Source organism: Magnolia sinica, chromosome 17, assembly GCF_029962835.1.
Source record: "Magnolia sinica isolate HGM2019 chromosome 17, MsV1, whole genome shotgun sequence".
NCBI lineage: Eukaryota > Viridiplantae > Streptophyta > Magnoliopsida > Magnoliales > Magnoliaceae > Magnolia > Magnolia sinica.
This window is the reverse complement of record NC_080589.1, coordinates 30,362,459-30,385,475: the sequence shown is the minus strand read 5'-3', so window position 1 is coordinate 30,385,475 and position 23,017 is coordinate 30,362,459. Positions and strand designations below refer to the sequence as shown.

Genomic DNA, 23,017 nt, shown 5'->3' with positions numbered 1-23,017 from the left:
TTGTTGATATTGCGGAAACTGTTGAAGCTGTTGACTGCCAACTTGGGGGTAAAGTTGCATAGGAGGATTTCTAGATAGTCCTCCTTGTTGTGGTCCTTTTGCCCAAGAAACATTTGGATGCCTAGCCCACCCTGGATTGTAGGTGTCTGAGTAAGGATCGTTCCCAGTTCTTCGAAAGGTATTCATAGCATGTACTTGTTTCAAGATAAATTCCTGGAATGCTGCACCAGATGGACAAGACTGCATAGGATGGGTGGGATTAGAACATATGACTCCTTTCTTCTGTGGTTGGGGACTTCTTTTACTTCTATTTGAGTAGTCCCATTGCTGGGAATTTTTACACATGGTATCAAAGAAATTCCACGCTTCGACATCACTTTTGGTCATGAATGACCCTCCACTAGTGGCATCAACCATGCGACGGTTTTGGGGTGTCAAACTATCATAAAAGTATTGAACTTGTTGCCACTTCTCAAAACCATAGTATGGGCATTTAAGAAGCAAGTCCTTCCATCTTTCCCAACATTCATGAAAGTGTTCACCCTCTTTTTGTGTGAAGTTAGTAATTTCTTTACGGAGAGCATTAGTTTTGTGGACAGGGAAGAACTTGTTTAAGAACTTCTTAGACAGTTGGTCCCATGTAGTGATAGACCCAACTCCTAAAGAATTCAACCATGCTTTCACCTTATCCTTCAAAGAAAAAGGAAAAAGGCGCAAACGGATCGAATCGTTTGAAAAGTTTTGGAACCTAAAGGTAGAGCAAATGTCTAAGAATCCTTCACATGATGATATGGATCCTCCTTGTCTAAACCATAGAAGGAAGGCAACAATTGTGTGACCCCAGGCTTAAGTTCAAAGTGTGCTGCCGTGGTGGCTGGCAACACTATGCATGAAGGTGCATTGAATTGGATAGGAGCTGAATAATTTCGAAGAGCTTTTATTTCATTCTCGTCCGCCATTTCAAATAGGATGTTTCTAAATCTTCTACGAAAGGTTCTTTCTATTTCAAGATCAAAAGGTGTTAGTTCTATGTTAAGCGATCTATGTCCTAACATAAACTGATTTATTGCAATATAAGAAAGAAAGCTAAACTAAGATGCAACCTAAAAGAATTAAAACTAGATCTAAAAATTATAAATTCCTAAAAACAAGAGAAAGCTATGTAAACAAGAATTGGAAGAAAGAACTCGGAAAAGGAGATGATGGATGTTTGAAGATTTGGGAGCTTCGCCTTTTGAAGATAATCTTATTTAGCAGCTTCCTTCCTCAATTCCCATAAAAAAAAAAAAAAATTAAATTTCCTAAAATAATGCGAGAAAAATCCTAAGGCTATGAATTATGATAAGAAAGAATCCTAAATCCAATTTGGACCGAAACAGTCCCCGGCAACGGCGCCAAAAACTTAGGGGCAACCTAGGGGTTTAAAGGTTTGTTGCATATGCTAAATGCAATCGAGAGCACCTGCAAAAGTAGTATAGGTAGGATTTTTTTTTTGTGATGTTATTTTTGTTATTTTGCTTTTGTTGATTTCTCTCTTGTGCTGACCCGCTCTTCCGTTGATATTTTTGGGAAAGCCTCTTGATTCTCCACTCAAGTGCTATCTTTCCATCACTCCTCTTTTATTTTCGTTGTCCCATGTGCATTGTATGCTTATTTCTTTTACATTGAGGATAATGTAGATTTTAGGCTGAGGGTAGGAGATTAGGTTACCTAATCAGTATTTTCTTGGTCTTGAGCAAAAAAAAAATTGTGAAAATTTTTAAATTTTTCTGGAATTTCTTGTGAATTTGAAGTCATTTTAACGGCCATCTTGGATTTAGAATTAAAAGATACGTGATGTTGGTAATTTATGACTCTTGGATTTAGTTGTCTATTAGATTTCACCATTAATTTTGAGTTATTAATCCTTGATTAGAAGTTGTAAACATTGATTGCGTCATGATTTCACATATCACATCTCGCTTACACATGAAGGTTCCGGTTCGATATTGAATGATTAACTTGGTAATCACTAAGCATGAAAGGAACCAGCCTGATAAAAAAATAAATTTATCATGTTCAGTAAGAAGAATTGAAAGGGTAAGGTGCATAATCTTCACCATAGGTTTGCTCCCTATAGGTGTAAATTCGATCCCCCATGATTGATATTTAGAAAAAGTTAGGCGACAAGTTTTCACCATAGGTTTGCTCCCTATAGGTGAGGATTTGATTCCCCTCCTTAGTGTTACTTTCCAAATAAAAATAAAAAAATCAAAGGCAAGTGTTGGTTTCAATTTTGGTTGTTATGAATTCCGTTTTTAATTACCAATGCTATCATGAAATTGACAATTGGATCTCTTAATGATTGTAAACCGATATTACACTATAAACTCATGGAACTCAATGTTTAGAATTGTTCTAGTTAATGGATTAATAATTTGAACTTGATTATGAAGTTTACCGTGAGTTTGATTTCAGGAGAAAATTCTACTTACCATTCATAAATCTTAGAATTTTCACATCTCAACTATCTGTTCACAAGCCGCTCGGGTTTATAAGAATTGTCTTTTATTTCTGAAATTATTTTTCGCATGTTTTGCTCGAGACTAGAAAAATGCTGGTTGGGGGTTGTGATGAGGGTCGAATATTGCATATCAAACCCCAGTTATTGCCTAATTTCATGTACATGATAATGTTTAATGTCATATTTTAATTGTGTTTTTATTACAAGATGTAATCAGGAGCGTGGACTAAAAAAAGAGTACTATAAGTGTGGATTTGACACTCTGAAGTCATCAGAGCAGGGGATGGATTCCAGAGGACCAAGATTGACAGATTTATACGCCAGGGATCCAAGAAAATCAAGTCGTTCAAGTTAAAGAGACCCGAAATTGGTGCAAAATGCAAGATCACATGGTTCCCGCCATCCGATTGGCTCGAAACTTCATACATGGCTTGGGGGCCATAAATTAACTGTAAATGTAAAATTTCAGCCATTGGATATCTCAAGAAGTGGCCCAACAGCCAGATCAGCCCCTTAATTCATTAAGTGGGGCCCACCTGATATTTGGATATGCCTCAACTTCGGATTCAATGCCTTCAATGGGGATACAAATTAAATGGATGGATTAGATTTCTCAAGAACATCGCAGTGGCAGAGTGTGCAGAATATACAAGTGCACTAGCCGTGCACAGCAAATGCAGAGACGATTTGACCATCTCTGACCGAAAAAAAAAAAAAAAAAAGAAGGAAATTTCCTTCTTCCTTCGTAACGGACGGACTGCATCTGTTTTGCGGATGCTAATGGGCCACCATCATAGCCCGTACGGATGATCCAATCCGTCCATCTTGTAGAGGGGCTTGAATTTTTCAAAACCATGTGATGATTTTCACCCATACATACACACGTGTGCGGTATAGAGGCCGCAAACAGGCTACCCTGCAACGTTCCAAATTGATTTTAGTGTGATTTCTTCTCTAGGACGCGTCAATGGATGTTCAAAACCAATCATGCTTAACCGAAATTTCGTCCCGAATCTAATGGACGGGGTGAATTTCTCTGAAAACACCTCTGTGGGGCCCACCGATCACGACAGCGCTGGACGTGCGAAAGCTTAAGCACGTCCGTAAAATTCAGACTTCCAGACGGTTGCGGCCCACCATCTTTGATCATATGGAAGATATGAACCGTCCATCATGTAGAGCACTCAAAAAATTCCTAAGAGACGGTGTTTCTTTAGAAATTGAGTGAGGAAAGTGGCAAGTTTGAAGGCACCGAAGTTTGCTGCGAAAAGGCTTTCGCTGTGCATGTGCAGCTACTGCGACAGCTCTCCACTGCCCCTGGCAACTATAAAAGGAGTTTTTTGAGGTCAAAAAAGGGGAGCAGATCCAAAGCTAAGGAGAAGAGAAAGAAGAAAGAGAAGAAAGAGAAGAGGGAGAGGGAGGAAGAAAGAAGAGAGAGAATGATGTTTTTCATTTATCAATCTTGTTTTTCTCTCTTTCTAATTGATTTTATGAGTTGCTAATTACTTAGCTAGGGCTGAGATGAAGCCCCTAATTTGAATGACTCTTGTTTATTGTTGATTTCATCTGAATTGATTGATTTGTTTCTATCTCTAGTGTGCTTACATGAAAACTCCGTGCTACTCCATTCTATGAGCTTAACCAAAGTCTAGATGTGGATATTGCTTGGAATCTTATTCTAGGTGCTTGTGTCTGACCATGAACAAGTTTTCTATAAAGAAAGAAATAGAAATTACATCTCTTCATGCCTGACCATGGATGGAAAGATGTCATCCTTATGCTTTAAGGGATTATACATTCTATGTGCCCGACCAAGGACATAGAGTGTGCTTTATTTATTAAATTTATATCAATCTTAATCAGGGTGAGTCAATAGGTAAAATAAGGGTTAGGATAATTAGGGGTGGATTCAAAAGTCCTAGTGTTCTCCTTGATTGAATTTTTCTTATTGCTCTCGGTTATTTGTGTTAGTTTACTTAATAGTTCGCTAAACTATTTGTTGGATTAGTTAAGAAGAATTGTAAATTTCAAATTGTGACAACCAGTCCTCGTGGGAACGATCTCGTAATACGTACCATATCTACATCTGATTTGTATACTTGCGAGTTTAAAATCATTTAAATCAGATTGATTTATCTGATTACATCCTGCAATAAAAACACAATTAAAATATGACATTAAATATTATTATGTACATGAAATCAAGCAATAACTGGGGTCTGATATCCAATATTCGACCCTTATCAGAATGGTATATGGGTCTCATAGATAGAATCATTATCAGTAACTTCTATGGCCCTCGGAAAGTTATTAAATGAAAATTGAAAGAAGTCTTATCTATTTTTCAGAATCAGCAAAAATCTAAAGAAAAATCTATGCCAAGGAGCACAACCTAGAAAAGACTCAGCGGTTGAACCTTTAGAGCTGAAGATGACATCTCCAAAAGCACGATATAGTGAGCAAAGAATGCAATGCGAAGCACGATGACAAGCACAAAGATGAAATGATTAAATCATTATCATATTGCAAATATCACAATCAACCTAAAAAAGAGAAGTTTTCAATATATTTCAAAATTATCAATACTTCATGAAACTAAATTGAAAAATTATGATATCTTGAGATATTATTTCTAATTAATTTGGTAGGAAAGACTATCATTCAAAAGCTTGGGTTATGTAGATCATGAATAAAGGAGACGATCGAAAAGATTATTGCAGCAGGAGCAGCGTTAAAGAACAATTCCCTAGCTACAAAGTTTAAAGAAAGAGTCATCGGAGTTGATCAAAGAGACCATTGCAGTAGCAGCAGTACTAAAAGATAGTTCACTGGTCAAGTTACCCAAAGATAAAGTCGCTACAACTGTTACAGTAGCAAGCTTCGATGAAAAGAGAATTATGCGAATAAGGTAGTTAAAGCTGTGGAGGATGCAGTAGAAGCTCTGATTGCGGAAAGTCATTTTATCTGATTAACTGCTATGAACACAAAGTGCTTTTGTTGCCGTATTATCCTCTCTATTGAATCATTCACTCGGTGCTTCTAGCTAGGGGCATTCAATCTCCTGTTCGAGCGCGATCATTCCGTCTTTTGTTTGAACCTGATAATTCATTCTTCCGTTCGAAAGCGATAATTCAGTCTTCTGTTCGACTGTGATCGTTCAGTCTTCCATGCAAGCATGATCATCTAGTTATCCTTCAACCACAATCTATTCAAATATGATTCCTTCAAGGTTAATTATTTTGAAATCAACTATTGAAGATCTTCGTTCAAATGACTCTTCTCCGTTATGCGATTACATTTCATAAAGAATCCTTCTTTGAAGTAAAAGGGTTTTTTATGCAAGAGAAGACCAATCCTTCATTTGATCTCATAAATTAATCAAAGAAGGATTGAGGGGGCATCTTTTGAGGCATAAAAAATATTTCATTGTTCTGTTTTGAAATCTCATTACATGCTCATTGCATCAGTAGGGGAATTCCATTGTGTAGATCCTTCCCAGGTTTGTGCGCTCATAACAGCAAAAAAGCCTTATGAAGCATTGCTCCATGTTAAAAGAGGTTGTGCACTCCACAATCTGGGATGGAAGAATGGGAGTATTTTGGTAAAAAGGAGTGAATGGGGGTATTTTGGCAAAAAGGAGTGAATGAGGGGTATTTTGGTTAAAATAAATTAATGGGGGTATTTTGGTAAAAAAGAGTGCATGGGTGTCATTTTAATGGAGGAGGGATGTTGCCCTAAGGAATGAGTGGTTGTACACCACTATTAAGGGAGAGGTTGGTGAACACCACTATATAAGGAAGGAGGGTGGAAGTTGTATGAAAAAAGAAGTGGTGGTGATCACCACTATATAAGGAAGGAAAGCCTACAAATACCCCCTCCTCTCCTCATTTGAAGGGGTTGGAAGACATGATGGAAGCTAGGAGAGAGAGAGGGAGCATTGTAGAGCCTTTGCCCCATCCGCGCAAAGGAAGGAGCCTTTGCGCCATCCGCGCCGTCCTGACAGAACGCTTTTGATGTTCATCGCAAAGGACCGCACAACCCATCCACCTTTGCGATGAACATCAAAAGCATTGAAATGCTGCTAAAATCACCATTAGACTGCCTTCTATTTCATTCATTATGTTGCATTAATTGTACTCTACTTTCAGAATCAAGGGAATCTGAGGATGTAAATGAACTCAGAATGAATAGATATCTTGCGATGATTGTTCAGTCATTTTTCTTTATTATCATTGAATAATTCCCCGAAATCAAAAGCATTCATTTCTTGTCGAAACAAGATGAATGCATGCTAACCAGTGCGTACTTATATGGCTGCTTACTTTTCATGAATTGCTATCTTAGTGTAATACCACCTCCATGTTTGATAAAATACACTATAATGTAGAATTTTCTGATTTACTATTTATATCCCTCCCTATAGTTGCGGTAGTTAATTTATTAGTGCGACTGACTGATCGGGACTACCTAGGTAGTCGGGTTGGCTGGCAAACCATGAATCCACAAGGGCAGCCCCAATTGGGTTGGCTGCCCCATACTAGTCCGATTGATCCGGGCCAAACAAGGATAACCGACAGTAGTCGGACTACACGAGATGTTTGCACCCAATGTTGATTATGCCAGAGTTAGTCCGAGTCAACCGAATTAGCCTAACAACTAACCAACCATGTATGATGACGCCTGCCTAAATTTGGAGCACCCCATACTCTAAAGAGGCCTACTAATAACTGTTAGTGATACGATCCCCAAGTCTCGAGAGCAGGGCATGGTGGCATGGGACACTATTTTCGTGTTGTCGGTCTACGCTGGGGTGATGAGCTTCTCCGTAGTGACCAGCTAGCACTAATGGAGATGATATATCATCGTTCGAACGGACCCCATCAAAGTACTTGGCCGATGGTTCTATGCTAGAGCACCGTTCGAACAACTCGGGCATGAATGAAATTGGGTGACGAGCCCATATCCTTATGGTGGTTTGGTTTAATGTGACAAGCCCACACCTCAAAACTGAGTGATCATACTCAGTGTTTAGGTGACGACCCATACGAATTGATCCTCACACCTTTGGGTATTATGCCTTACCTTTAGAGTTATTAATTTATGAGATAAATGGGTGATACCTAAATTTGGATCATGGATCGCAAGCTCAAAGCCATTACAGCCGCCTTGGGCCAAGTGGTCTGCATAAGGCCATTAATTAAATGGAGGTGTTTTAGCTTCCTCAATCTTGCTGGATGAACGGACTTAATTAAATACTCGGCTAACATGAACATTCATAGCATTGCATTAGCATAGGTTGTGGTAACTTGGGCGTTGTGGTCGTGTGTTGAGGGAGTGCTGGCATTTACGAATGAGGTGTCGAAGTCGCTTATGAGGGAGTGTTGGATTGTGAGGGCATGCATCATCTCATTACAGCATGCACGTGCATTAATAAGAGCATTTAGGAACTGGGTGTTTAAGTAACTTTATCATTACTTGTACCAGTGGAATTGATAACATGCGTAACTTGAGTTAATGGAACCACTGAGTTGATCACTCACTCCCACTCTGGGACGGTGTTTTAAAACACCAACCAGGCAATATTATAGATCTAGGTACTATTGAGATCTCAGACGGGTAAGCTTAGAATGGCTTGCACCGCCAACATTGGATTTTGGAGGATTGGACCAAACAGAAAATTTTACACTTTAATCATTTTCGATATGTATATTGTGGCTTATATAATCTCCATTTGGGCGGACAACATATTTTAATTGTATCTTTATTGTCAGCCCCATATTTATTTAATTTTGTTATCTCAACCTTGCTTTGGATCCGCTCATTTGAATTGCACTACTCTAATTGCTCGTGTGTAAAATGAGTATGAATATGAACGAGGTAACAGGTGCATTTTATTTGGTTAAACCCGAAAACTCGATATCGGGGTCTTTGTACTCAGGTGTCGATTTTTAGGGTGTTAAAGGGGGCCTGACTTATATAGACGATGAGACCTGATGCCTGTTGCACGGACCCGATCACATAACACAGTTACGCGATCACGCAATAGGGGTAAAGAAAGGACTTTTGCACAGATAATGATTTAATCCCTTGTTTGATTTCACAACAAGAATAAAGGGGGATTGAGGGAGCATCTGTTGGAGTACAAAAATACATATTCCCACAAGATTGGTCTATTGCGAGGTCGCACAACAGAGATGGGTTGCGCGACCGTACAATGAAAAATGAATTATTGGGATACCTGGTGAAGAGTAAACCTGTCTAAATCACATAATCTTGAACAAGGGTATGTTAACAACCCTTAGTTGCACGGATTGGATAGTTCACACGTGTGGAGGCCTATAAATACCCCTTCTCCCTCTCATTTGAGACACAGGAGAGAAAGGAATATCAGAGAAATCAAAGAGATATTCAAGAGCTTTTATAGTCAAGAATTGTAGTATTCAGGTAACCCATGGGATGCAGCACGGGAGAGAGGAAAGAAGGAGATTCAAGCATGCAGAAGGTTGGCCTGTTGGGCGATCGCGCAATATGAACTGCTTGTGTGACCGCGAAACAAGGGTCTCCATTGGCTTATATGTTATGCAATTTTACAGATTCATCAAGAGTTCATTCTCTCATGCACGTGCCTTATGTATATTGGCGTGAAGCTAGGGTTTCAAACCCGCACAACTCTTCTATCATTATGACGGATGTTATACAAACTGAGATGCTGCCAAAATTATTATTGAATTGTCTTTAATTACACTAATTAAATGTACTTTGTATTAGAATCAAGGGCAATATAAGAGATTTAATAAGAATTCAGATTAATGAAATAAAATGATGATGATGATTTTTTTATCTTTCTTTTGTTATTATTGAATGTGGATATTCCAATCTCCAACACATGTTTCTAATCGAAACAATAGTCTATGTTAAGAGATAATTATATTGAGTGTGTTCAATGCATTAAGCGTCAAGCTACAATTTAATTATGCATCCATATAAATTAAACAAATCCAATCACAAATATATAAAAAAATGCATACACAAGAACAATTGCAAACACAAAGATATATAGTGGCTTGGCAAATTGCCTACTCCACTTCCGGAGGACGAACTCAAACTCGAGTTTTCAAGATTTCACCATCTCAACAGTTTCCATAGGTTCACCACAAACATTTACAATGGGTTTTAATAGGTTCATCACAAACCTTTGCGGTACTACATAAGGAGCTACATTCACTCCCCTTGGAGGCTCCCTCGGAGACTTCAAGGGTTTTCTATAAGCTAACCAATACCTTTGTAGTTATACACAAGAACCTATACATGCTCACACCGGAAGCTTCCTCGGAGACTTCAATATTTTTTATATGCTAACCAATAACTTTCAATTAGTCTTACATAAGAACTAATCTATATACACTCCCGTCAATGACGATCCTACACAAAGACCTATTTGAGTTTGGGTTTCAAACTCGATGGACTTTAATTGAACTTTTATAAGTTTTGGATGAGCCTCGTTGATAGAACATTTGTAGAGATGCTTCTTACAACTTAAATCGGCTTCTTTTAACTCCTTTGATCAACTACCTTACAAGAATCTTCCTATTGAGAGTGTCAAGGTAATAGGAGAGTGGGTTGGTTGAATCTCTTATAACTAATGGCTTAGTTGGTTTCAATTTGGGGATTCACATATATGGACATTCTAGAGTATGATATACATAAGGATTTATCTATAGGATCGGTATCTAATCTCTAGAGAATGCAAGAGAATAAGTATATCTTCAAATGGAGCTTAAAATGCTCATTAGAGTGATGAATCTCTTTGGTTCAAAGTCTAGAAGCATCATATATCAGTTGTATGCATAGAGCCTCTAAAAACACTAAAAAAAACTATCTCCAAAGCCAAGGTCTGAGTGCCCATTTTATAAGAAAAATGCCCCCAATGGATATATAATGGCTAATTGTTCGGTCTGACCTACGTAGGTTCGATTCGACCGAAAATAGCTAGGGTGAGTTCAGAAGGTTGTTGAACAAAAGTTGACACTTTTGGTTGAACTGAATGGAATTTTCGGTCAGACTGAAATGAGCCGAAGGTTTGACCGGTTAGACTGAAAATGTGCAGAATTTCCTTATTGCTTGTTAGATACTTTTGGTCATTTGCAGTCGGACCGAATTTAGTCTAGGTCAAACCAAAAATTCATTGAATACCTTTAAAGCCCATCTGATCCTGTTCAAGTTAGCTCCTAAGGCTTGGATGATCTTAACAAGTGTTTTCCTATACAAGAATGAATCATCTAGAGGTAGGTTGTTTTGGAACTAAAAGGGTTTAGGGCTAGGATCACCAAGGCACGTCAATTTACCCGTGTCTTCAAGCTTTAATGTTGCAGGTCTTTAAGTCTCACGTTTTCCAATGTCTTCTAATGGGGCTCAATTGACTCAAGACACCCTAGCATACGCTATTGACAAACTAAGGCACATACAAGATGCATCTCAGCTCCATTTTAACTCTCGGTAATCTTTGTCAGTTGTGCAACCTAGCCCATTAGGCCCCCATGCATGGAACATTTAAAACCACCATCTCGACTCCATGAAGAAGAAGAAGCCTCACTTGAAACTATAACGCCAAGAAAAGAAACCAAAGGCAAATCTGGGAACCTGCAATCCTCGACATCATAAAGTAGCCAACCTGGAAGGCTTCTTACTAAGCTCTGGATGACAATCCATAGATGGTATGCCATTGTCAACCTAGGTAAAGCACGGATCGATAAACGGAGAGTCATGGCATCAGAATGCTCATCCACAAACCCCAAACTAATCTGCAAAACTTGTGGCTACGTTGAAAGATACATAAATGGTCGATGCTAAAAAAATTCAAATTGTTGCACACCCTGAAGATCTCTGAACTGATGTAGGAATATGATTGGATGATAAGTGAAATACTCCCTCAGGTTGACCGAAGGCAGAGGAGTACGACTGAAGGAGCATATGATAGGCACGCATTGAAGCCTAGGAGCCTATCACAACTCTCAAGCGCGTTGAACCACACCTGGTAGAGCTCCTTGATCATCCCAACTATGCGAGGTAGATTAGTCACCAACGCAAGCACAAGACCCTCCTAACATAAATGGGGAAATCCTGCCCAGGGAGTCATGTGAAAATGTTCCCATAACCAGACCTGAAAATTTGGAAGGTCAGTAAAAGAAAAAGTGCCAAAATGCCAAAAAAGAAAGAAGGCTAACCATAACTAAAAGACATACCTAGAGAAATGCACAGCACCCTTAGAGAATGCGTGTGCAATCCATGGCACAAGTTATCAACCCATGAAAAATCTCAGTAAGAATGACGGAGGTAATCAAATGATGACGCAACACGAGCCTCAACACCTCAAGCAAATCAAGCAAAGAAGAATGAGGCCACCTGAGAAGAGCAGCTCGGCCAAAATGAAAAATATTAAAGCCTAGATATGGTGACAAAAGCACGATGTCCCCAGAGCCCCATAATGAATGTAAAGGCCACTGTAGAGAGTCCAAATCAAAGAGTAGCTCCCCACATTCGACGCCTCATGCAGAAGAAATGAGATGGGTCATTTGGTTTAGGAATGCTAAGGGTGGGAATAAAAGGTTTGCATCGGCAGCAATGCCTTCTCTTTGAAAAATGGCCCAACTTGACACCATTAAATGTAAAAATGTTCAGCCTGACGCCCAACTATATGGTAACCACACTCAACATGTGCCAATCAACCACAACATAGCGTAGCGAGGACCCCATGTAGCTTGCATGCACTAAGAATGGTCCACTCTCGCTTAATTAAATCCCCGAGCCACTAAACGAGTCGGGCAGAGCATTCTCTCGGAGGCATTTGGTATAGTGGGCTCAGTAGGAGTTGCCTTCTCTACGATATGAATGTTCCCGTCCTATAATTCTACAATCATGGCCACAACTATGTCATCCTCAACATGTGAAATGTCCAAATCACCCTTGGGGTGGAAGCACATTATCTGGCGACAACAATGTGGAAATGGGGCCCATGTAGGGGAAAAGATGAAATTCCAGCAAGGAATCGACACACACGCAACAATTTTTCCCACACTTATAGAAGAAAAAAGGGGAATAAAGTTACGGTTGCATTCGCCAAAATAAATAAATTAATTAATTAATTACAAATAAGAATAATAATAAATTTATAATAGGCTCTAGAGAGGGTAAATATGATTGATGGTGGCAATCTCCGTCAGTCACATCTATGCATATTGTTGGGGGGAAAATTGACAAGTTGATAAGTCAGCTTATGGAATGGACTAACTCTACTGAACCAGCATAGGCCTAGTAAAACCCGAGCCTGATAAGGCATCTGCATCCAGAAATAGGCCGACCTTTAAGGAGGTCAAGGCAACTGTAAGGACACTCAAAGAACACAACTACGAGCCCATTCGAATAAGACATGTTTTGACCTAATAGGTTGGTTATAGATCGGATATAGATCGACCATAGGTCGGTCATAGGTCGGATACAGATCGACCATAGGTCGATTCCAGATCGATTACTATCCAGCCATAACTCAATCATAGCTCGGCCATTGGATGGCCATAGATCGGCCAACGTTCGATTACAGGTCGACAACGTCCCATGACAAGGTCAAGAACCATTAGCACCCAGCTAAAGGGAACACGGATCCTCGAACCATTAGCACCCAGCTAAAGGGAACACGGATCCTCCGACCCAACCACCGGTCGAAGATGGTGAATGTTGATCTGTCAAGTAGATCAGTGTCGCTTATTCCTAGGTCATCACTCTCCTGTGGGATCCGACCTAAATCTAAGCTATAGATTCAAGGAATCTTCTAAACATCCCGAAGATCTCTCCTAAGATCTTCGAGGCATAAGATCATATCCCGATAACTTCGAAAGCCGGTAATCTCGCAAAGATCCCGGATCTGAACGGATCTCCAAGATATTAGGGAAGAGTCCTCATGCAATTATACTCCCTTCCCTATATATAGAGGTGTCTCCAACCATCCAAGGTACGCTCATTCTTACCCTAGCACTCGACTGGTGTCTCTTTTCTGGAGACCCTACTCTATAACAAAAGACTCAGTTCCCGACTTAGGCATTGGAGAGTCCCCTGAACTAGCCAGGGTCTCATTTGTTTCTTTTTTGTACCTATACAGGTTTAGGAGGGTCAACCACGGAAGGTCTGCCGGAAAACTGCATCAACAGTTCGGCGCCATCTGTGGGAACGACATTCTAAACCGTTCTTAGCTCTTCTAGCAATATCTACAATGGCCAGGGGAAAGAAGAAAGCTTAATCCCCTCCAGTGGCGATTATGATCGCAACCCTACCTACAACTAGTCACGCCCTAGAACCGCTAGAGCAGTCAAGGCAGCCCGAGCCACAGGAGAGCTCCTCTAGCTCAAGAAGACGCGGTTAGCGGACTCGTGTAAAGAACGGTCGACTAAATAACCTCAAAAGAGAGGTCGGGGATAAAAGAATAGATCTAGGCCGCATGATGCAAATGTTGGAACAAATTCAACCTCAACATGCACAGAGGGCCAATGGTCCTTGCCTTCCTGAACGTATGCCACCCCTTACAGCTGCAGCACCAACATGCGCCAGGTGCTGGTGAAGGAGATCAACAACCGAATTATTATCCTTCCCAGCCTACTAGTGTGCCGGCCACCCCTTAGCCAAGCCAGCAGTATGTTCCAACTCAACCTGTCCCATCTCACGTGTCTGAGACCGGGCCTTTACCTGCCTCCAATTTATGTCATGATATAGATCGGAGGAGGCGCAACAGAGCTTCGATCGAGGCCACTGCCAAGAGTGGAGAACCATGGAGAGCCGATCTAAAGAGCCTACGAGATCAGATCAGAGATATGCAGCAAACTTACTGTGTTAACACGATAATGTCCATGATAAAGGAGACCGAATCCCCATTCACCACTAACATCATGCAAGTACGATTACCGGACAGGTTTCGACTGCCTCAAATCACACCCTTCATAGGGAATATTAACCCGTCAGAGCACATGGAATCTTTCCAGATCTACATGGAACTCCATAACATTTCTAATGCGATTATGCGCCGAGCCTTCTCATTGACTCTAGCTAACGCTGCTTAGCTATGGTTCAAACAGATAAAGCCGAGGTCCATTAGTTCATTCTTTGAGCTCAGCCAAGCCCTTGTCATGAACTTCATCGGAGGGAAAAAGAGACTCAAGGCGCCTGCCCATCTTCTTCACATAATCCACAAAGAAGGCGAGCTTCTGAAGGACTACGTTAAGTGCTTCAATCTGGAAGCATTATAGGTTTGAAAACACTCGGACGAGGTCGCCCTGAACGCCATCATGAGCGGGCTAAGAGATAAATCATTCCTCTTTTCTCTGGATAAGAATCCTCCTGCCATGCTAGCCGAGTTTCTAAATCGATCGCCAAAGTATGTTAATGCTGAGGAGTCCCAGATCTTATGGGATGCCACCCAAAGTAAAAATCCTCCAACTAAGGAGTAGGCAAAGGCAAAGCCCAGCTTGACCACTATGAATAAGAAGAGAAAGGACGACTGAAAGTCGAACAAACGACCTGACGGTAAGTTCAAAACTTACACTCCTCTTAATAAGATGTCGGAGTAGGTCTTGATGGAAATCAAGGACAAACGTATACTCCACTGGCTGAACAAATTGAAATCCAATCCTGATAGGAGAAGCAAGAATAAATATTGCTTCTTCCACTGGGATCATGGTCACAATAAGAGCGACTGCTTCGACCTCAAACAGGAAATCAAAGCACTAATTCATGACGGGCACCTTGGAGAATACATCAGCAACAGAGGAGATCGGATCATAGTCGCTAAGGAACAGCTGATCAACAATCAGCCAATTGGAGAAATCCGCACAATCTTTCGAGGCCGCAAAGGTGGAGGTGAATCGAACAATGCACGAAAGATGTATGCAAGAAGCATTAGTCACCCTGAGGAGGAAGTTCTGCTCCTTAGCTGACCTTCGAAAGAGAGAAAGGTGGAAAAATACAGTATAACCTTCACTGAGGAAGACGCTCAAGGTATCCACCTCCCCCATGACGATGCACTGGTAATCACTCTAACCATCACCAACCGAAAGGTATTTCGGATCCTTGTAGACATGGGATTTGCAACAGATGTGCTCTTCGCCCAAGCCTTCGATAAGATGGGAGTTGGTCATTCTCTACTCCAACCTGTCAAAAATCCATTACTTGGTCTTTCAGGCGAACAGGTTGTGCCTGAAGGAGCCGTCCAGTTCCCCCTGTCAGCTGGAGATGGACAGAATCAAACCACCGTGATGATCGACTTCCTTGTGGTCGACCAACCATTTGTCTACAACGCCATTCTTGGATGACCATCTTTAAACCTCTTGTGAGCAGTGGTATCAACTTACCACTTGGCTATCAAATTCCTGACCAAGCAAGGTGTCAGGATCGTTAAATGTGATCAACATGACGCTCAACAATGCTACGTGATAGCACTGAAAGCCCCGTGTGAAGCAATGACCATTGAGTCCTTGGATCCGCATGAAGAGTCTCAAGAGAGAAGCCGACCCATGAAAGACCTCATTCTAATCCCGCTAGATGAGTCCAACCCATTTATGACTATCCAAGTTAGGTCATCCTTGACATCACCATTGTGAGACAGGATGATAGCCCTCCTTCGACTCTATGTCAACATTTTCACGTGGTCCCACGAAGACATGCCTGGAATCGATCCCCCCGTCATCACGCTACGACTAAACATCAATCCATCCTCCTGACCAATTCAACAGAAGCGACGTGCTCTCGGCCCAAAGAGGTATGTCCTGATTGAAGAAGAGGTCGGCAAACTCCTCAAAGTCGATTTCATTGAAGAAGTCTACTACCCGGACTAGGTGGTCAACATCGTATTGGTCAAAAAAGCAAATGGGAAGTGGTGGGTTTGTGTGGACTACACAGATCTGAACAAAGCTTGCCCTAAAGATAGCTTCCTCCTTCCCAGAATTGATCAGTTGGTCGACAGTACAGTAGGACATGAATTACTTAGTTTTATGGATGCATATTTAAGGTACAATCAGATTGTAATGCACTCTAATGATAAATCTAAGACTACCTTTGTCACCGACAAAGGTCTTTATTGTTAACGTGTGATGCCCTTTAGTTTGAAAAAAGTATGAGCGACCTATTGGCGGTTGGTCAATAAGATGTTTGCCTGCTAAATAAGGCGGACAATGCAGGTTTATATCGACGACATGCTCGTCAAGAGTGTCATAGCTACAGACCATGTAGCCGACTTATAGGAAATATTCCTCATCCTTCACAAATACCGAATGAAATTAAATCCAAGCAAATGCGCTTTTGGCATTAGCTAAGGAAAATTCCTTGATTTTTTAGTCAGCTAGCGAGGGATCGAGGTGAATCTAAAAAAAATTAAGGCCCTCCTCGACATGCAGTCACTAAAGACGATCAAAAGACATACAGAGGCTCACCGGAAGAATAGCAGCCCTCAACCACTTCATGTCCCGAGCTACGGACAAGTGTCTCCTCTTCTTCAAACAGTTGAAGGGGAGACAAATAGTAGATTGGACTGAAGAATGTGAGACAGCCTTCCAGTAGCTCAAGTAATACCTAGGATCACCACCCTTGCTCTCTAAACTCAAGCTAAGAGAAACTCTGTTACTATACTTGGCTATATCCGACGCAGCAGTTAGCTCGACGTTGATTAGAGAGCATGAGGGAAAGCAGTTCCCAGTCTATTATGTTAACAAAGTTCTAGTCCCTGCAGAGACGAGATATCTCACATTGGAAAAGTTGGCTCTGGCTTTAGTTATCTCTTCCCGACGCATACGGCCATATTTCCAAGCTCACACAATCATTGTTTTAACCGACCAACCACTACGTCAAGTCCTCCAAAAAACCAGAGCTTCTGGTCGACTGACTAAGTGGGCTATCGAATTAAGTGAGTTTGACATCAAATACTAGCCACAGGCCGCAATCAAAGGTTAGGCAGTATCCGACTTCATTGTCGAGCTAACTTGTTCTCCTGAGCAAGATCATACCAAGGACCGATCTACAACTAACCTACCCAAGCCAGAACTCACTCCAGGCATCATTAAACCTTCCAACTCCCAGGATATTCCTGATCCACTCAAGTGGATGCTCTACGTTGATGGCTCATCTGATTCTAAGGCAAGCAGGGCCGGGATAGTCCTAGAGACTCCTGACCATGTATGCATGTAGTATGCCTTGAGATTTGGATTTCAAGCCTCCAACAATACTATGGAATACGAGGCCTTGCTCGTTGGACTCAAATTAGCAATAAACATGGAGGCTCAACATCTCGAAGTCTTCAACGACTCACAGTTGGTTGTCAACCAAATAGCTAATGTTTATCGAGCTAAAAAAGAGCACATGAAAACCTACCTCTAAAGAGCCAAAGAACTGATTGGAAACTTTTAGAAATGTAACGTCGCCCTAATTCCATAGGCCGAGAATTCAAAAGCTGACATGTTGACAAAGCTCACTACAGCAGACAAGAATGAAATCCCGAGATCCATCTCAATCTAATTTCTAACCAAGCTAAGCTCACAGTCGTGCTTCCAGTTAGCTTGGGATCAACCTAGATGGACATGATCATGAAGTACCTCGAGAACGGCGAGTTACCCGAGGATCGAACAGAAGTACGGTGAATGAAGATCAAAGTGGCCCGATATACCATACTCAATAATATACTTTACAAAAAAGGATTCAACCTTCCTTACCTGAGGTGTGTCCGACCAGAAGAAGCAGAATACGTCCTAAGGAAAATCCATGAAGGAATCTGCGGAAACTACTCTGGAGGGCGAGCGTTAGCACACAAAGTCATTCGACAGGGTTACTACTGACCGACCATCCAGCGTGATGCATGAAAGCTCGTCCAGAGATGTGACAAGTCTCAGAGATTCACAAATGTACCTCAGCAAACGCCAGAAGAGCTCACCCCTATGGTCGGGTCATGGCCATTTGCTCAGTGGGGGATCGACATTATCTGTCTGCTCTCCATGGGTAAAGGTCAGACCAAGTTCGCCATTGTAGCCGTCGATTATTTCACAAAGTGGGCAGAAGTAGAACCTTTAACAAAGATAATCGACTAAAGGATCACAAACTTTGTTTGGAAGAATATCATATGCAGGTTCAGGATTCCTCAGACCATCATCTCCAATAACTAGAAACAATTCGATAACTAGCAGTATCAAGAGATGTGCAAGAACCTCAGAATTCGCAATGTCTACTCGTCGCCACGACATCCACAAGCGAATGGCTAGGTCGAGGCAGTTAACAAGATCATCAAGCATCATCTCCATACTAAGCTTGAGAACGCTAAAGGAGCATGGGCTGAAGAACTCCTAAAAGTCCTCTGGGCATATCGAACTACTGCTCGAGTAGCTACCGAGGAGACCCCTTTCTCTTTAGCATATGGAGCAGAGGTAGTCACTCCCATAGAGATCGGACTACATATAACCTAGACAGACTCATTCAACAAACAAGCCAATACCGAGCTTATGGCCCTCAATCTCGACCTCCTCGGGGAACAAAAGGAACAAGCTCGAACTTGGACCATTGTTCGCCAATAGCATGTATCACACTTCTATAATGCACAGGTCAAGGTCAGAAGGTTTCAAGTCAGAGATTTAGTTCTTCAGAAGACGTTCCAAAATACTAAGGTGATAGGATCAGGAACCTTAGATCCAAACTGGGAAGGACCCTACGTAATATCAAGCACAAGCCGCTCTCTGGTTCGTATCGACTAGAGGATCTGACTGGCCAACTGCTCCCGCACCAATGGAACGCCGAGCATTTGAAGATCTATTACCCCTAAATTAAGTCGGTACGATGCTCATTATGTATTACTTAGCTTTAAATTATAATAAAGCTTCGGCACATTATCCGATCAATTCCCAATTGAGATCTAATCAATGAATGATCCTGATCCGATCGACGATCGAACTATGTCTGAGTTAACTGGCTTAGACAGGTTTCAGTAATTCCCCGAGCAATATCCAACTAATGCTTGAGTTACAACTTAGGCTTAGTCCGCTCTACTCAGCTAAGAAATTCAGAATTCAAGAAAAAGAAGTATTTTCATTAATAAGGCCCTGATGAGGGTCAAATATTGCATATCAGACCCCGATTATTGCTTGAGTTTACGTACATGATAATGTTTAATGTCATATTTTAATCGTGTTTTTGTTGTAGGGAGTAATTAGGAGCGTGGACCGAAAAAGAGTACTAAAAGCATGGATTTGATGCTCCGAAGTCATCAGAGTAGGGGATGGATTCCAGAGGACCAAGATTGACGGATTTACATGTCAGGGATCCGAGGAAATCAAGCCATTCACGTTAAAGAGGCCCGAAATTAGTCCAGAATACAAGATCACAGGGTTTCCTCCATCCAATTGACTCGAAACTTCATACATGGGATGGTGGCCATAAATAAACCGTACATATTAAATTTCAACCATTAGATATCTCTAGAAGTGGGCCAACGGACATATCAGCCCATTAATCTCCAATTTCAGGCCCACCTGATATCTGGAAATGCTTCAACTTTGGACTCAACGCCTTAAATGGGGAGACAAAATGAATGGATGGATTGGATTACTCATAAACATCATAGAGGATACCATCTAGTATGGCGTGTGCACATTGCACAAGTGCACTGAAGGTGCATTGTAATTCAAGATGGGTCAAACTGACTTTGACCCACTCCTTTTCAAAAAAGGGAACTACCGTTCTCTATTGCTGTGAACGGACGAAGATGTGATCTTAGTGGGTCCACACCGTCCATAAAACCAATGATCAGGACCGTCCATTCGGTCCATAAGGCATCCACGACCTGAGCTAAGGCTTCTTCCTGGTCCTATGCATGCATACATAGACAGATTACATTCACTTGTAAGATGAACGGCAAAGAAAAATATCATGTGGGCCTCATCAATAGAAGGCAAAAATTACACATTTCTGACTGAAATTCCTAGAGGAATCCGGTGGACGGTGTGGATTTCTCAACTGTCAGATGAAATGGGCCCCACCAACATCACAGCATAAGATGTTTACGCCGGCCCTGTTGCAGTCACTGTACGACCATGATGATGATCGGACGGCCGATCTGGACCATCCATCGTGTAGGCTTGTACCAAATTCCCCAAGGGACGTTGATCTTTTGGATGAAATGCAAGGAAGAGGGGAGTTGGGAGGCCCCGGTTTTGATTGCGTAATGGTTATACACGCCACTGACTTCCAATCTTGCAGATTGATGTGCGTAAAGTTCTCCACTGACATCTCTGCACCATCTTCCCTGCTTATAAAAGAGGGAGGGAGAGAGAGAGAGAGAGAGAGAGAGAGAGAGAGAGAACGTGAGAGGGGAATCCAAAAGGTTGTGGACGTGAGTGAAGCACAGAAAAAGTGACAGGAGAGTGGTTTTGTTTTTTCTTTTTCTTTTTATTTTTATTTTTCTTTTTGTTTATTTTATTTTTGTTTAAGAAATTTAGCCTAATCATGTTGCTAGGCTAAACTTCTTAGCTAAGGCTAAGATGAAGCTCCTATTTTGAATGACTCTTGTTATGTGTTGATTTCATCTGAATTGATTGATTTATTTCTCTCTCTAGTGTGCTTAACTGAAATTTCTGTACTTCTCCATTCTATGAGCTTAATCAAAGTTTAGATGTGGATATTGCTTGAAATCTTATTCTAGGTGCTTGTGTCTGACCATGAACAAGTTTCCTATAGAGAAAGAAATAGGAATTACATCTCTTCATGCCTGACCATGGATGGAAAGATGTGATCCTTATGCTTTAAGAGATTATACACTCTGTGTGCCCGACCAAGGACATAAAGTGTGCTTTATTTATAAATATATATCAATCTGAATTAGGGTGAATCAACAAGTAAAACAAGGGTCAGTATAATTAGGGGTGGATTCGAAAGTCCTAGTCTTCTCCTTGATTGAATTTTCATTATTGCTCTCGGTTATTTTTCATACATTTGTGATAGTTTACTTAATAGTTCGTTAAACCCTTTATTGGATTAGTTAAGAAGTCGTAAATTTTGAATTCTGACAATTAGTCCTCGTGGGAACGATCTCATAATACATACCATATTACATCTGATTCGTATACTTGCGAGTTTAAAATCATTTAAATCAGATTGGTTTAAATAAAACATCAAGTTTTTTGCGCCGTTGCCGGGGACTGTTTCGGTTTAAATTGGATTTAGGATTCTTTCTTATCATAATTCATAGCCTTAGGATTTTTCTAGCATTATTTTAGGAAATTTAATTTATTTTTGTTTTTCTTTTGTTTACAGGAATTGAGGAAGGAAGCTGCAAAATAAAATTGTCTTCAAAAGGAGGAGCTCCCAAATCTTCGGTCGTAGATCATCTCCTTTTCTACGTTCTTTCTTCTAATTCTTGTTTACATAGTTTTATCTTGTTTTTAGGAAATCATAATTGTTAGTTCCAGTTTTATTTCTCTTAGGTTGCATCTTAGTTTAGTTTTCTTTCTTATATTGTAATAACATAGTTTATGCTAGGGCGTAGATCTCTGAACATAGAACTAGCACCTTTTGATCCTGAAATAGAAAGAACATTTCGTAAAAGATTTAGAAACATTCTATTTGAATTGGCGGACGAGAATGGAATTAAAGCTCTTAGAGATTATTCAGCTCCTATCCAATTTAATGCACCTTCATGCATAGTGTTTCCAGCCACCACGGCAGCACACTTTGAACTTAAATCTGGAGTCATACAATTATTGCCCTCCTTCTATGGTTTAGATAAGGAAGATCCATATCATCAAGTGAAAGAATTCCTAGACATTTGCTCTACCTTTAGGTTCCAAAACTTTTCAGATGATTCGATACGTTTGCGCCTTTTTCCTTTTTCTTTGAAGGATAAAGCGAAAGCATGGTTAAACTCTCTAGAAATTGGGTCTATCACTACATGGGACCAACTATCTAAGAAGTTCTTAAACAAGTTCTTCCCCGTTCACAAAACTAATGCTCTCCATAGAGAAATCACTAATTTCACACAAAAAGAGGGTGAGCACTTTCATGAATGTTGGGAAAGATGGAAGGACTTGCTTATTAAGTGTTCACACCATGGTTTTGAGAAGTGGCAACAGGTTTAATACTTCTATGACGGTTTGACACCCCAAAACCGTCGCATGGTTGATGCCACCAGTGGAGGGTCATTCATGACTAAAAGTAATGTCGAAGCATGGAATTTCTTTGAAACCTTGTGTGAAAACTCCCAGCAATGGGACTATTCAAATAGAGGTGAAAGAAGTCCTCAACCACAGAAGAAAGGTGGTATATATGAGATAGGAGTTACGCTAGATCTTTATGCCAAGATTGATAGCCTAACAAAGAAAGTTGATGCTTTAATGTTGAATAATGGACCTCCACAAACAACTCAAATCGAGTCATGTGCCATATGTTCCAGTCCCGCCCATCCTACGCAATCTTGTCCATCTGGTGTAGCATTTCCAGAATTTCTCT

The 23,017-nt window shown here is 40.8% G+C and overlaps 2 non-coding genes across 2 annotated transcripts; one reads left to right on the top strand and one right to left on the bottom strand.

Annotated features, from left to right (window-relative positions):
• The first annotated feature begins 475 nt into the window (after nt 1-475).
• LOC131232027 (small nucleolar RNA R71) lies at nt 476-582 on the top strand. Its single transcript, XR_009164634.1, has one exon. It is a non-coding gene; the product is annotated as a small nucleolar RNA R71 (small nucleolar RNA).
• A 21,936-nt stretch (nt 583-22,518) lies between these two features.
• LOC131232045 (small nucleolar RNA R71) lies at nt 22,519-22,625 on the bottom strand. The gene has a single exon (XR_009164650.1). It is a non-coding gene; the product is annotated as a small nucleolar RNA R71 (small nucleolar RNA).
• Nucleotides 22,626-23,017: the final 392 nt, after the last annotated feature.